General features: G+C 38.5%; 1 protein-coding gene across 3 annotated transcripts in view; it reads right to left on the bottom strand.

The window, feature by feature from the left end:
• The window catches only part of TBL1X (transducin beta like 1 X-linked), a 204579-nt gene that overhangs the window by 166226 nt on the left and 22739 nt on the right, over window positions 1-15614 (bottom strand). The window contains exon 2 of one of the 3 annotated variants that reach the window (XM_049834656.1): window positions 9532-9654. The exons of the other annotated variants lie outside the window; for them this stretch is intronic. The gene's annotated coding sequence lies outside the window, so the exon portion shown is untranslated. The remainder of the gene's footprint in view (window positions 1-9531; window positions 9655-15614) is intronic. 3 annotated transcript variants of the gene reach the window in all.

Below are 15614 nucleotides of genomic sequence, written 5' to 3'. Positions count from 1 at the left end.
TTTCTTTGCACACAGCTGGCTGTAATATGATCAAGTGATGTAAAGCAGCACTAAACGTAAGTACTATTTATCACATATTGAAAAGGCCAGAACCCATGCAATAGCATCAGCGGATACACTGAAACACAAATGTGTCACCTAAAGAGTTAATGCACTCCTCCCCAACTACCTCAACTTACTATTTGAAGCAATAGCCTTCTGATTACTCCAATATTTAATTCAGTTGCAGAAGAAAAAAAGAAAAAAAACCAAACCCCCCCAAACCCCCACACCACTTGCTAACATTTTTGTGTGGTCAAACTCCTCTCTGTACCAGAGATAATCTTCAATTCAGTTTGACATATCAATTCAGTTTGACATACTGTTTTCATTACAACAAGCTGCAAATTACTTCCAGCATAATTATAACAGGTAAGGATTATGTTAAACCATATTCTCAGCTGACAGCCTAGCCGTTAAGTGATGTCATGACTTTCTCCAAATAAATTAACCTGTCCTGTATACATCTTGACATTTTATATCAAAAGAGAGAACCACACTGCAAATAAAGTGTTATAAAAACATGGGTCAGCAGTGACTTGGCAAAGGTTTAAGATTGATGCAAATATTTCTGGTATGAAAAACAGAAGAATGTTACAGGTATGAAGAATGCTTCTATGAAAAGGAAATAGGGCAGGCTGACACCTTAACGCTTAGGCAAATACTGTATTTGATGAGAATGCAGAAAATGGGGTAAAACCTTTCGGGCTACTACTTTTTAGAAAGCAAAGCAGGACGAGAATACAGAGGAAAATCAATTTCTTAAAGAGTTTGGTCTAGGGTGCTTATATATGTTTGCTTATATGTGTGAGTGCACGCATGTCCATGTGTCTGCACATACAGGTACACGTGTGCATTTGTGTGTATACAGAAAACACCACTGGCTAATCATTTAAAATAGCCTGCAGACAAAATAAAGTACCTTCTATTCTCTCAGATACATACTTCAAAGAACAAGAAATAAAAGCTGCTCAAAATCATTATCTAGAAGTATGAGCTTGTGTCTTCCCACTCTCCCTAACACACTAAAAAGGCAGAAGGAAAAAACAAATTTTAAGTATTCACAGCACATTTGGCAAAAATACAGAACTTCCATATTAGACAAAATTCAGGCTAACACAGTATACCAAATACTCACACTAGACTTTTACTTAAAAGATCCTAGAAAAATAAATAATAGATCTGAAGCATCATTATTAGTGAGAGGTATTAGACACGTATCCCAGTCTTTCGCCTTGGGAGCTCAGGGGGAGACTGACCGGGCCTTTCCATCGTTCCCCCTCGTGGCTTTCTCCAGGAGAAAAGGATCCACCGAGGGAGCCAAGGAGTTGCCGATGAGGTGGCAGACACCTACACCACCATCCTACAATGCCCAGGGAAAGTCCACAGTGTAGGGTGAAGATGAAGGCTGAGGAGCAGAAGAGGAAGGCCGCCCAATCTAAAATGACTCACTCAGGTTAAAAAATTGGGAAATACACTGGAGAGTATGTTTCCAGCTAGCAGCCCAAACCCAAACTATTACAAAATCCCAAGGCTGAAGCTGAACAAATGCTCTAAAACCCAAACTGCTCTGGGTAGCTCAAGGCTATTTCATCTAAGTTAACTGACCACCTCAAACACAAAGGAAAATACAGAGCGCAGAGAAAAGATGCAGCTACAGGGCTTAAGAACTGAAAAGCAAGAGATTTTCGCTCTACCTCTAATTCAGTTAACTGGAGATTGTCACCACTGAGACCGCCCTCCTGGGTGCTGGGCTCTTCCTCACTTGCCTCAGAGCCCACGATCCCCTGGCTGCGGCGCAAGGGAGTGGGGAAGAAGAGGAGAGGTACAAGGCAGATCAATCAGTCCGTGAAAAAACTACTCCCTCCCACGCACATCCCAAATAACTTTCTGTTGTAACAACTCCTCTAATCGGACTCTCCAACGTGCCAGGTGATCACCAGGGCTTCTGCGTTAGTCATCAAGAAGAGAGCCAGCTAGCAGAATGCCTCGTCTGGTACCAGCCTACAGTGACGGCAGGTAACGTGAAATCGCAAACCAAGAACACACCACCTCTCGTCCCTCTCCTACAGCCAAGCCAAATTGCTAAGGACTGTAGAGCTAAGTGGGAATTAGCAACTGCAGAACGGACTCCAGTTATTCCCCTTCTGACCCAGAAAGGCTGGCAAATCACTCCCAGTCGCAACCAAAGGAGAAAGGCACGCGCACACAACTTCCCAGCCTTTTAGAGCAACGAGTCACGTTTCTAAAATCTGCTAGCACCTCAAAGCCTACAAGCCTTCAGTGATGCGTGAAAAAGGGCAGGGTTGGAAGAGGAAGGCACGGTGATCACTGCCTGCATTTCCCCATTCACTACCCCAGTCCCAGGTTAGCTGGGGTTAGCTTTCCTTCTCTCCTTAAACAGACAGGAGGAGAAGACCCGCAGTGGCATGTAAAATAGGATCAGACCGGACTATAGCTACCCAACCCTCAACCCCAAGAAAGCAATCTGGATTACCCTAACTCCAACTACCTAATCTCTGGTATGACTTCCTCTTAAGTCTGTAAATTCTGCCTGTGCTTACAAGCCATGCCTAAACTTGCACTGCCAGGGCTGGGGAGCCTAGTGCACCTTCCATCCGAGCCCAGAGACCAAACCTTCGGTGGTTCCGTGATTCCCACTGCCTGGTCCTAGGTGCCTGCTTCTGCAGTAGGTGAGCTTTTCATGGATCACTCTTTGGAGTCATTTAATGCTTCTCCACAACAGCAAAAACGGCCTTCCCATGTACATGAGGTATGTTGAGCAAATTTGTGAGAGACAAGCAACTAAATTTTTAGATGATGCAATACCTGCAAGGGAAGGGACCTGACTGTATTATTGGGATAGAAGGAAATGCTCTAATTAACCTTCTAATTGGAATAAAACAGTACAAGTGACTCAACTATATCTTGGGAAAAAAAAGGGGGGCTACTAATTTAATTTTTAGAAGTCACTTCCACAGCTTTGATCACCGATTTGATATCCCTTGACAACATAATTATATCAAAATTTAATTAATTCTTTACATTAGGTGTAGATCAATTAATTGCCGAGTTCAGTCAGACAGCTTCTGCTACAGGACATCTCCTCTGGGATTTATTTATCATTGGGCAATAAAAGTATTATTCCCAAATTCTTCTAAAACATCAATTATTAGTGACTTGTATCAGAAACTTTCTTGGATTCACTTCAAAACAGAGAATTACAATTGGGCTTATTTCTATTTTATCTTCTGGGAAGTGGATAGGACATTTTTCTCCTGGATAAAAAGTTCTTAACTGTGGAAGTGAGACACAGTACATTTTAGAATAATAAGGGAAAAAAAATATACTGTCCATATATTCCTCCACACCTGCAAATCTGTTCTATTAACAGCATGAGGAAAACCTTACAGAAGGAGTAGAGCTCTAAAATAAAACAGCATTATCAGCTGAGAGACACTGCCTGGTCTCATAGAGCACTTCCTATCGAAGGTGAGTGTTAAAAAAACCACCTTTGTAGTCTTAACAATAGTTAAGACCATTGTAATATTTGGGAAGTGTCTTAATGTCTGTTTGCACTGCAAATTTTTTTGTCCTATTTTCACTGAGATATCTTGTTGCTAAATTATCCACCAAAAAACCCCAGAAAATGCAGCTAAATGGGTGATGTAACTGGCACATAACTAGAGTGTAGCATCGCTAAGTGGCCTCCCAATGATACAGGAGAATAGTTTATGTAAATCATGCAGGTATTTTTTAATAAAAGTGTGATCCGTATCTTTTCTAGAGGTAGGAGGGAAGGTGTGTTGCCTCCAATTTTACTGGAGCTGGGAAGCTCAATATTGCCTCCCTAGGAAAACACAGCTCCAGATTTGGTAGAGACTGTTTAAAGTTTCAGCTATAGAAAGAATTTGAAGCTAGCGTGGGTTTCCAGACCCCCAGTCTTCACAGTAGCAATGATGCTGCTTTTCTTTAAAGATAGTTATTTATCATGTAGTTGTGGTAATGTTGTACCATACAACTTTGTAGACTCACTTCTGTAGAGGTTTAAATAGGCTTTACAAAACACACTGCAGAATATTCTAACAAAGCCTGTAACTTCTAAGGTCACCGATGTGGTTCCTGCCATTCCAGATACACGCGTGCAAGTTTCCCGATGGCCACCTCACAGCCTGTGTGCAAGTTACGGCACATGTTGTACCAGCCAGGTCTCTGGCAACACACCTCTCCATACACTGCTATTTCAGGCAGTACAAAGGCATACATTACAAATCCACAGGGCTAGGGCTGTGGACGGTAGTGTGCTCACAAGCAGGACTGATTAGGTGTACGTCTTGCTGATTTTACTTGGAGGGGAAAAAAAAATCCAGGGTAATTTTTGGTTTTCTTTCACACATGTATTTGCGTAACTGTTAAGATTACAGAACAGCACTAGCAGTTGCAAAATTTATTTTCATACAAACATTTTTTAAGTGGCTTAATTGTCAACATGATCTTGACATGTATTAAGATATTACCACTGCTGCATTGTCACTGCTGTGAAAATCCCTCCCATCACTATACAGGCTTTCATTGTTATCATATAGGCCCTAAATATTTCCTTTTTCCATTGAATTTCACATATGTGGTCTCACAAAATATTTTTTTATCTTTCATAATGAAGTACTAACCGGGAGAAGCTAGGGGGCCTCAAAATTTTGTAAGATCAGGTTGGACTAGAAAGAGATTTGTTTCATCAAATGATCTTAAGTTCTGGTGAAATGGATAAGATAAACAAGGAGTTTCTATTAGATGGACAGATTTTATAAATTTCAGCAGCTTTTGTGAATTTAAACGTATTTGGCTAAAACAGTCAACGCAGATCCAAATGCCTAGAAATTTCAGGTAACACTGTTATAGAGTGCTGATTTCAGAAAATGTGTATAACATTTCCAATAAAAGTTCTTAGTATCCTGCTTCTAAGAGGCTTTTCTTCTTTAAAAAACAAACAAACAAACAACAAAAGCCAACAACCCACAAAAGAGAACTGGACTTTCAAAGATCAAAGCACAAATATTATTAGCTGTTTTTTCCAGGTTCTTTTCAAGTCATATCTGTTTCCATCTTGATTTGTCTAGTGCTAAAAAACCCACTGTAACTGGGAAGCACACCAATCTTACTCAAAAAAGTAACTGACTGATCATTCTTAAGGTAGAAGGAGCAGATCGTAACAGCATACTGTTACCTAAACAGATCAGGTATCTTTTCTATCTTAACCAAAGTGAAATGCAATTCTCAGCAGCAGCGAACAAGCCAACTGTATATAAAAAAAAAAACAAACAGGTTTGTTAAAACACTGAAAGACATGCTTACCATTAGGCATGCGAACAAGTCTTTCCCTTGTCATTCTATCTCTATTCAAAAATCAGAAATATTTCACTTAAAAATTAGCCTCTTTTTTGTGTGAATACACTTCAGTTTTCTTCTAAGTCACTTTGATTTTTGAACTCTTCCTGTGCATCTATAATATACACAGCAGTTACAGGGCTGCCATTTTACAGAGCACAGTAGCCTTGCTTCCTGCTGCAGCTGTACTCTGGCTACGCAGCAAGTGCAGCAGAGCTCCCTGTTATTCCCCAAATTTCTCACTGGGTATCTGTTTGGCCAACCTTACATTTGCCTGTAATTCGCATCAGTGGCTAGCTGAACCCATGTGCATCTCTTGCCTTTTAAACCATTTCTGTTCCTCCTGCTATGACAAAGCCTACCCAAGGCGGTTTTTTTCAGATCAAGGACAGATAAAGTAAGGTCAACTTCTCTTCCTTTCTAGATTTTGAAGATGGAGGCGAGGCATAACACAGGTCCAAAGCTTGTTTATCTACCCTCCTATGCCTGCAATCAGGCCTGAGGATGCAACGATTGTTTTGGGAGAGGAGAGTGTAGCAGAAATGAAGAAACTTATTTTTCGTAAGAGACAAAGAGCAAGAACTCCATTTTGCCAAGTAGCTTAGACTGGCTGTTCTCCCTCTTGTCAGTGAACAAATGGGACATAATAGCTGAATGAGAAAGGCACCTTCACCCTTCTTGCTCCATCTTGTAGGGATGGCTGAAATTCACAGGAAGCCTGGAGCATCTTGTAATATGGCAATACTGCAGGCTTCTGCAAAGATAATTTGCCAAGAAGGTAAGCACGACATTTTAGTGTGCTGAGCATTCTACTCATTTCTGTGTTCACAGATTGAAAACAACTTGATGTAAGCATACTTTTTTGATGTGGTAGTACAGCTTCATTCACAAACCCATTTGTGAGAATATTGGAAAAAAGTCACAGAAAGATCTCCCAGATAGCTGCACATGACTACATACAGTAGCCTTTTTACAGGTAAATAGAAAGATTGAAAAGATCAAGTTCTTCATGAGCACTTGAACCTGTTCTGCCAGTGACGCTTCTCTTCAGCACTCAGAGGATGCTGTAGTGTTGAAAGCGCAGTCCTTCAGTTCAGCCTTTATTACTATTACTATGCAGGGATGTACATACAGCATGTTACTCTCCATTTTAGAATGAATGGATCTAGAGTACAGGAAGCTTTAGGCTTCCATAATAGCCAGGCCCTGATGGCTTGTGTTATGTAACACTTAATAATACTTTCAAATTTAAAAATGAGCTTTCCATGTCATAACTATGGAAATTTTACACATTACTATGATCAGACAGGTTTTTATGATACTAAGTCAAATGACTTTCTAAGGAAGCAGTCAGTACATTACAGGATAAGACTTCATATTCAGTTGTACATCACAGATGTATTCTGGAGTAAGGATACGTTTGAGAGACTTTATTTTGGACTAAGGAGACAGAACTGTAGCAAGCAGAAGTTTACAACGCTTTGCCATTGCCACACTATGTTATTTTTTAGTAAGTTCTCTTCTTATATTAGCTCTCTGTGCTTTAACAGGACCACCTGCTAGAAGGAGCTGACAAATTTGTGAACAAGCCAGAATAATTCCTGGTAACTGAACTGCACCTATACAACCAGCAAGGATGAATGGCCTAAAGCCACTTCCAGAATTGATGCGGTTCACTGTTCAATCCACTGGGCACAGATAGTAGCGTGCATGAGACTAGACAAACAAAATCAGAAGTCAGATTTTTTTTTTTAAAGTGCTGCCTACAGCAACAACATCCACAGCTGTGTGAAAGCTAAGCATATAATACAAAACAATCTATTTTTCTCTTTAATGCATTTTAACATGTGGGACGCATGGAAATCACAGGACAGCTTTATTTCCTTGTGAACACTTATCTATAGAAATCAAACATACCAAGGGGCTCCATGGTATCTCAGTCCATAATGGAAGCAGATAGGTTTCAGGAAAAGGTATAAAGATGGTGTGTGGTACACTTTGTTGCCACGAATATTTTTAAAAATTATTGTTTCTGGTATAAATGCAAAGTAGTTATTCGACGCCCGTAAAATGAAAAATCATTTTGCTGGTAAAACAATTTTAAGTATACCTGGTTAGAAATTTTGACAGAAGAACATTTTCCATCAAAACATCGGAAAATAAATGATTTTTGGAACATATCCTGCAGAAATTTGATGGAAGAAATGCAAAAATAATTACAAAGAGGTATGATGCAAATTACGTTGAAAAATATATATTACAAAACATAGAGTATTTTTAATAATTTACTTTGAATTAGTATCATACATGCTTAATATTGTAGAAATGGTCCAAGCAAAGTAATCAACATGATAATTGAGACTGATAACTTGAACGAAAATGAAGCATTTTGGTTGTCTCACTTTTAGTGTTGAATTTTCAAGTACCAGCTTTACACTTCAATTCATAATAATAAAAGAAAAAAAACAACCAAACAAAAAGGTTAGCATTCCCTGTGGTCAGTGTCTGACTGAATTTGGCTTAAAAACCACTTGAATTTTAAAATAAAGGCTGGGGGGGGAGGGGGGGGGGGGGCGCATTACTGTCCCTGGCCCCATCCCTGCTCCTCTGAAAAAGTAATGATAGGAAGGAAGTCACTGGTAACATTCTGTATAATAAATCATGATTTAATCTCCAAGCACCTTGAAATTTAGGATAGAGGTCTTCAAGAAAATAACATGGTTAAAAATGGGACTCATTTAATCTATGAGGATAGCCAGCTGACGGGGACAAAATTAGAGTAACACTTAAATTTTGACACAGAAAACAACAAGAGGAAAAATGGAAGAGAAAGTATACCAAGAGGAAAGACGACAACTATCATATATGATGCAGTATCATTGGGTCCTGCCATTTTCTTCCTATACTGCTGTAAATTACAGGAGAGTTGAGAAGGTACGTCGCCCTCCCTTCCCTCAGGCACCCATCTCACAGGATGCAGACTGAAAGAGACAGGTTAGTGCTGAACACAAGTAGGATAGAAGCTTAACTGTCAACATTAAAATACATCTGCATGTAAGAAGTTTTGTTTCAAAATACATACAACATCAAATGAATTATTTACATCCAAAACTCTGCTGTGGTCTGAGAACATAAAAAAGGGGGAGCAAAAACAGATTCCTTTCTGGATTTTTTTTCCCCTCTTCCCTTCAAATAATGATACAGACTGTATGGAACCTCCCTGGTACCACTCAATTTAAAAACCTGTGGTTTTTTGCTTATATTGTTCAGGTGTCAAAAAATACTCTGTGGGGGGAGGGGGAAGGGGGAAGCCGTATTAGTTCAGAAGTATTATGCAACCTAATATGGCATTTTAGAACTTGTGCATTTGCCACTTGTGCAATCACAGCCATAAATGTATTTACACGCTCCACCTCTATTAGCTGTAATACTAATGAACACTGACTCTTGTGACAAGTGCACAACATACACGACATTTCGAGCAAAATTCAGTCAAGTCCCAAAGAACTTCTACGCACCCAATCATCCACTATCTATACATGAGTACAAGTGAGAAAATTTTCCCTGTTGATCACATCAGACAACAACATTACTGTACAGATCATATTTTGGGGTTGTTTTTTAAAGTAACAACAGCTAGAAAAGAAAAAGGGAGCCTTGTTTCACCCGGAACGAGTTAGAAAGGTTCTGAGCAATGACATAATTCTGACATGGCAGCTAAGTTAGTTCAGGTTTAATCAGCCACAACTTCTATGTCAGGCTACAGGGCTGAACCCACAAACTTCAGCACTGACTTGGATCACCTGCCAAACACTTTTTATAAACATGTGATCTCAATATTCTTATAATCTGAAAGACTATTACCATTCATAATTTGCTTGGAACTTTTTTGCTCGGTTGTTAAGAGTTCAGAAGAGGCTGAAGGCAGGACCTGGTGTTATTTGTTTGTTGGTATCATAAACAATTCTGGTTTTACAGCTCTCGCAACGCTGCAGTTCCAAGAGTTCACACATATGCACAAAGCATTGGGATTAGTGGGTTTAATTTCTTGTCATGCATCTGTTGGGACAGTGGAAGGCTTGAGGGTTTTGACATTAAAAGACTGACCTAATTAAAGTTGATTCACTCTTCCCAGGCATAGAGTAGCCAAGTTTTGAAGCACCACACCCCATCATATCATGAGGGTGGAAGCAGACTGGATCCTTGGAACAGCTGCTGACAAGTTTATACCTGAAAAATAATTCATTTGACATAGGATAGCAAGACTCAGATATCCTTGAGAAAATTCAAATTGAGAAGGATTAGTCAAACTCTGTTTAGATAAATATATATATATGTACTAATATGAAAACTGCTTACATATGAACTTTCAGATCTTATTTCCATGCCTTGCTCCTTTAGTTCCAGTCTTTCTTTTTTTTTTTTTTTTCATATTTTTGGGTTTCACTTATAATTTTCCTGCTTTATGTAACCATAATCACTTTGCTTGAAAACACTGTATTGTGTACTGCATTAATTATTTAGTTCATTATTTGCCTCCTGCTACTTATATAGGAAAAGACAGTACATAATGAACATTTATGCAAAATGCACAGTAATAATTTAGGGGTTGTATTACTACTTCTTTAATATATATTTTAATGGTAAGAAACAGCAATAAAACTATCCTCTAACATCAGCATATGGCACTTCTTAATACAGGAGAAAAAAAAATTCTTTTCATTTCCACAGAAATAACATGCATATTTATATATACATGTATATATACTGGGTGATAATACTGGTTCCATTATAAATAAGAGGATGCATTTTTAAAAGTTAAGAGCAGAATTACTTGTTCTTCCTTGAGTGTACTTCCACTGAGTTTCACTCCATCACACATTTCTTGACTTTGCAGTCTTTCTCTATAATAGTCCATACCAGTCCCACCTATTTGATTTTTCGGACTAATCCATATATGGGTATGTATGTCTGTCATTGGATTATTAAACTAAGTATTTTAATATATTTTTCATTATGCATGCTCCTGTTCACTTTTTGCAGGTACCAGAAAATTATCAAACCCCCTAAGCTTTCACTTTCATCTTAGTTTCCACTGAATTTCAGTTTTAGGATCGCAGGTACTAATGCAATTCCTCAAAATCAGAGCTCATATAACAAATGTAAATTCTCTTTTAAAAAAATAACTTCATTACCCATCATTTGGAAAGTTCACAGACCCATTTCAATGGAAAACACATAGAAAATACCCCTACCCTGAGATTTCTGTAAATGTACTCCATAAAAAAATCCAGAGGCAGAACTAAAGCATGTGACTTTATCCCAGTTTCTCCATCTATAAAATCAGGTAATTATATTTAACTACTTCGCTGAATACTCTTAAGCCCTTATTATATATAAAATTTGTGAAGCTTTTAAAACTGTCAAGACATGACAGAACTGGAATCAGAATAGAGGGGCTCCATTATTCTCCCAGTTAGAATTAAACACCAGAAGTTCAGAGATTTATACATTACAAAGGCTCAAAGAGAATACCTTTTAGCTTTTTGTCAAGCTCAATACCTTAACTCAAAGAACCTTTTTACTTAAGGCTTGCTGCCAGCCTTTAATCATTCTTGTGACTCTTCTTTGAATCTTCATCTATTTTATTCTTTACTTACGGACACTAGAACTAGAGAAAACAATCCAGCCTTAGTCCTGTCAGTGCCAGACTGAGTATCATCTCCCTTCCCATTTCCAAACTTTCTAGCTTATGTATGCAGAGATCATGTCAGCCCTTTGGCCGCACTTGTTTTACACAGGATGGAGTCTGTTGCTCTAAAAAAGAAGTCCTATGTCTTTGTCTCTCGGTGCACAATGTTACATTTGCTATATTAAAGCAACAATCTTGTTTTGCCCAGTTTGACAAGCACTCTCACTCAGCGATTTGCTCCATTCATTATTTTCTCAATCTTTGAATCACCTATAAACTTCGTAAGTGATTATTTTTACAAGGGTGCAGATAAAAAAAAGTCCAAGTGCGGAGGACTCGCAATCCATTGGTAGACACAAATACTCAAGGACCTCAAACCTAACTGTATTCACCTTCCTTTAGGTCCGATTCAGCTACTGTGTATTCTTCTCACCGTGCATTGTTCTTGTTTCTTCATGAAAACGCCAAATAGCACCAAGGGAGTGACCTTACAGAAGTCTAAATGTGTATTTTCACACTGCTAGTCTATCAACAGCCAAATGTATAAGCACTTCGAAAACATGGCAAGGGTAATAGTGTAACAAGACCTATTTTTAACAAACTCATGCTGACAAGCATTAGTGATATCCTGTGATTCTCCTCTGTCCTTCATTAACCAAATCCTACACCAGATATTCCACCATTTTACCTGAACCAGTATCTGGGCTTGTAACTACCTCAGTTACCTGGTCTACAACGCTGGCGCTCATCCAGGTTTCTACTATCTTCCTGGTATGTCAAGACTTTTGTAAATCAACAGTGAGAGTCCAACATTTAACTCCTCTGTCAGCTCTTTCTGGGTTAAACTACCTTAAGATTTTAAAACAGCCATGCTGAAAACTGGACTTCCATCTGTGTACCCGTTGTCCCAGGCTATACGCCTCTGGGAGGGAACAATTTTTATTTCCTGTTATTCTATGTTTTAAACAAAACATACCATTCCTATACCAACTATCAAGCTGCTCTCAAGTAGGAAAATCAAATACAACCAACAATACGTGCTTTTTCTTCTCACCCGAACATTTTAGTCTAATAAGCAAAGGTGCCAACAGAGAGTCCTACCAACACGTGAAAGAAAGGAGCTGCAACACCTGTATTATTCCCACTGCAGGCTTGGTTTATTCCTTTTATACACATGTGATTGCAACACAGGCCAATAAAAACGTTAACTGGACAAACAGAAGAAGAAAGTGCTTCAATTTGTTTGTAAAAACTATGAAAAAATGGAAGTGTTTCTATTTGGGGAATACGTATACCAAAATTCAGATGGAAGACTTTGTTTAAAATATGTACAAGGAAATGTAAGAGAGGAATAGGCTGTTACTTTTCCATCTGAATTATTGCTGGTACCATAAATAACGAGGCAGAAAATTCATCTCCCCTTCTCTGTGATGTTCTGCTTATCTGAGAAACAAAGGTTCAAATGGATCAGCTTTGGTATCCAAAGTAGCCAATCTTTTGTGCTGGCAAGCATCAACATTTTAAAAACAAGGGACAAAAAGAAAAAAACAACTCAGAACAAATATCAATCAATCACCCTGTCAAGCTGATGCTGAATCAGTTATCTACGTGGTCTCAGAAACATGTATATTGAAATGCTTTCCTTCTGAGGGTTCTCTTGGATATTTATTTTGCAGATAATCAGGAGTTTTGTTTTATTAGTGAGTGGGTTTTGCTGCTGCTGGGGATTGGGATGGAGGGTGAGGGAAGAGAGGGAAGGAGGAGAGAGATTTCATGCCTATAAAAGAGCAATTGAAGATCAGACTAAAGCTCATTTAAAGACTTCCAGTAAGAAACTGTGACCAAGGCTTAAAACACAGTAAAGAAGCAGCTTCATCTTGAACTTTGGGAGCAGCTGTGCTCTCATTCCCCTTCCCCCAACACAGGAAACAGACCTAGAAACAAAAATAAGACAGGAATGCTCCTGTGCAAGCTAATGTTGTTGGCTTCTTAAACATCCACTACTCTTGTGCCAAAAAAAATGAAACCTAGGAGGATTTAACACTTCAAAGGATAGTGGGAGACTGCTTTAAACATAGAATTTTCTACCAGAGACAGATATTCTTTCATTTTGTAAACAAGCTGGAAAAATGTTATCATGAGTGCATGTCAAGACAGATTTCATTTATATGCCTGTACTAATTATGCACAAATACACTATTGCATATTACACTTTTACCTATTTTAGACTACAATTAATGCTGTAGCAATGTTATCTCCCATCAGGAAAAAAAAATGCAGCAGTTGAATCTTCTGATACCTTCCAAAACATTCTATTACAATATGCAATTTGAAAGCTTAACACTACAGAGAACTGTTTGACAAAGAACTTCTCTCCTTATTAAGCAATGATACATAATTATATGTTCAAGGAGAATGTGAATAACATCTTGCCAAAGGAATGTACGGCCACATATGCTACTCGCAGTATTCCCAACTACAAATTATAGTTATGCTTTCACTTGTGTTATTAAGAACTTGGCCTTTGTTCAGTGTATTTCACTTTCTGAACAAAGGTAAAGAGAAGGGAAGGAAAATGAGTGGTAGGCTAAGTTCTCTGTCTAACTTTAAAAAAAAAGGTATCTAATTTTGACGAGTACAAATCATCCCTGTGGCTTGCTCTGCTTCACTCACCAAAAACAACTCATGTTTTCAACACTTAATTTAATATTTTGCAGGCTAATGGAAACTTTACATAATGCATTCTCCCTCATAAAGCTAAAACGTCAACACAGATGGGATTGAGATCTTGATATGGAGAGAAAGCAAATGTTATCTTTTCAAAATCTTCAGCCTAACAAACATGATGTGGAGGATGGGATGAGCACTGATATGAAGAAAAAAAAGATGGGAAAATAATCTTACTCATTTTGGAAGAGTGTCTGTATCTCTTTCTGAGGGCAGCACCCCCAGCCATACCTCTCACAATAGTGCTTAATGTTTGATCAAAATAGTTTCTTGATCCCTCCTCATTCTGTTAGTGTCCTCCCTGTGGTAGGACATGAAAAACAGATTGAAAAACAACAGTTGATGAAATTGTTAACAGTTATATTTCACTCTCACTTAAAATCTAGTAAGTATTGTCAGACTAGTCCTCAGTCACAACGAATCCCAACTCCAGTGGTTTCCTTTTTTTAAAAAAAAATAATGTATGTTTGATCTTTTCTTCATACATTGAGAGTTCAGGGCCATGCAGCACTTTTGCCTTCAGCACCTGTTAATAATTCCTCAAAGAAATGGATAAAGAGCAAAAGCAGGTGAATGGAGGCTTTAAATTTTAATCATTCCGTCCATGGATCACATCCCATCCAACCACACAGTGTGGTCACTTGAAGGACCATTTCTTCACTGCTATACCTTGCAAGAGGGAACTAACTTGCTTTAAGTGTAGCATTTCAAAAAGGGTGCAAAGTAATGTAAATTATTTTTCAGTTTTAAGGGATTTCATTCTAAATATAGGTCATTAAATCCAAGCATGATGAGAAAACAAAAGCAAGCACTGGTCACACCCTGGATGTGTCAGTCCAGGAAAGATCATCACCACAGATGGTGAACTTTATCTCGGACAACCAATTTTTCTCTTGAGCTCTCTTCTGGTTACCAATATAATCTCTTATCTCCAGAATAAAAGTTTGGCAAATTTTTTGCAGGAAGATCTGCATGCTTTCACAGAATGCACTTCTTATTGTACTTGAAATGGAACAGAAATAGCTGCTCAATCATCTACTATATTGTCATTTCACAACCCCTTTTTCCCCGTCCTGCATAAAGTCATATTTACGTCTATTACATCCTCTGTAATCACTGCTAAGAATAAGCACCTCATGACTAGAGAAGTGTTTTATAATCCAATATAATGCAGTTCAAACCACTTGATACTTGCTGGCTTACAGCAAGGGGACAGGTAAATGGACCAAGCTTTAAACAGATCGCAACTGAATTTCAAAAAAAACAAAACAAACAACAAAAAACCAACAAACACAGCAGCACCTCTAGCAGAATAGCCCCATCTACACAGGTGGTACTAGGCTATCACACTGGTTTTCACAGTCATCATGGCTGGAGCATAAAGCTTCTTATGCCTGGAAAACAATATCGGGAACAGACTGTAACAAACTCTTTGACTTGACTGCCAAGTATGGTTGTTCCAAAATGCCTGAACTGTCACGTCCCCACAATCAAAGCAGGCTTTCTATCAAGTCCCAGTCTAAAGGAACGCCTGGGTATTTTTTTATCTTCTTCTATGTTTTGCATGGTTATAGGATATATGTTCAGCCTGATCTACGAGATAATAAGGTTACAGGTCTAGTTACAAAATTAACAGGAGTTCCACAGCTGAAGAATGCTATAGAATAGAACAGAACGCTTCCGTTAGAAGGGACCTACAACTATCACCTAGTCCAACTGCCTGACTGATTCAGGGCTGACCAAAAGTTAAAGCATGTTAAGGGCATTGTCC

This window comes from Accipiter gentilis, chromosome 31 (genome assembly GCF_929443795.1).
Source record: "Accipiter gentilis chromosome 31, bAccGen1.1, whole genome shotgun sequence".
Lineage (NCBI taxonomy): Eukaryota > Metazoa > Chordata > Aves > Accipitriformes > Accipitridae > Astur > Astur gentilis.
Note: the sequence above shows the minus strand (reverse complement) of the source record. Positions and strands in the feature narration are given on the sequence as shown.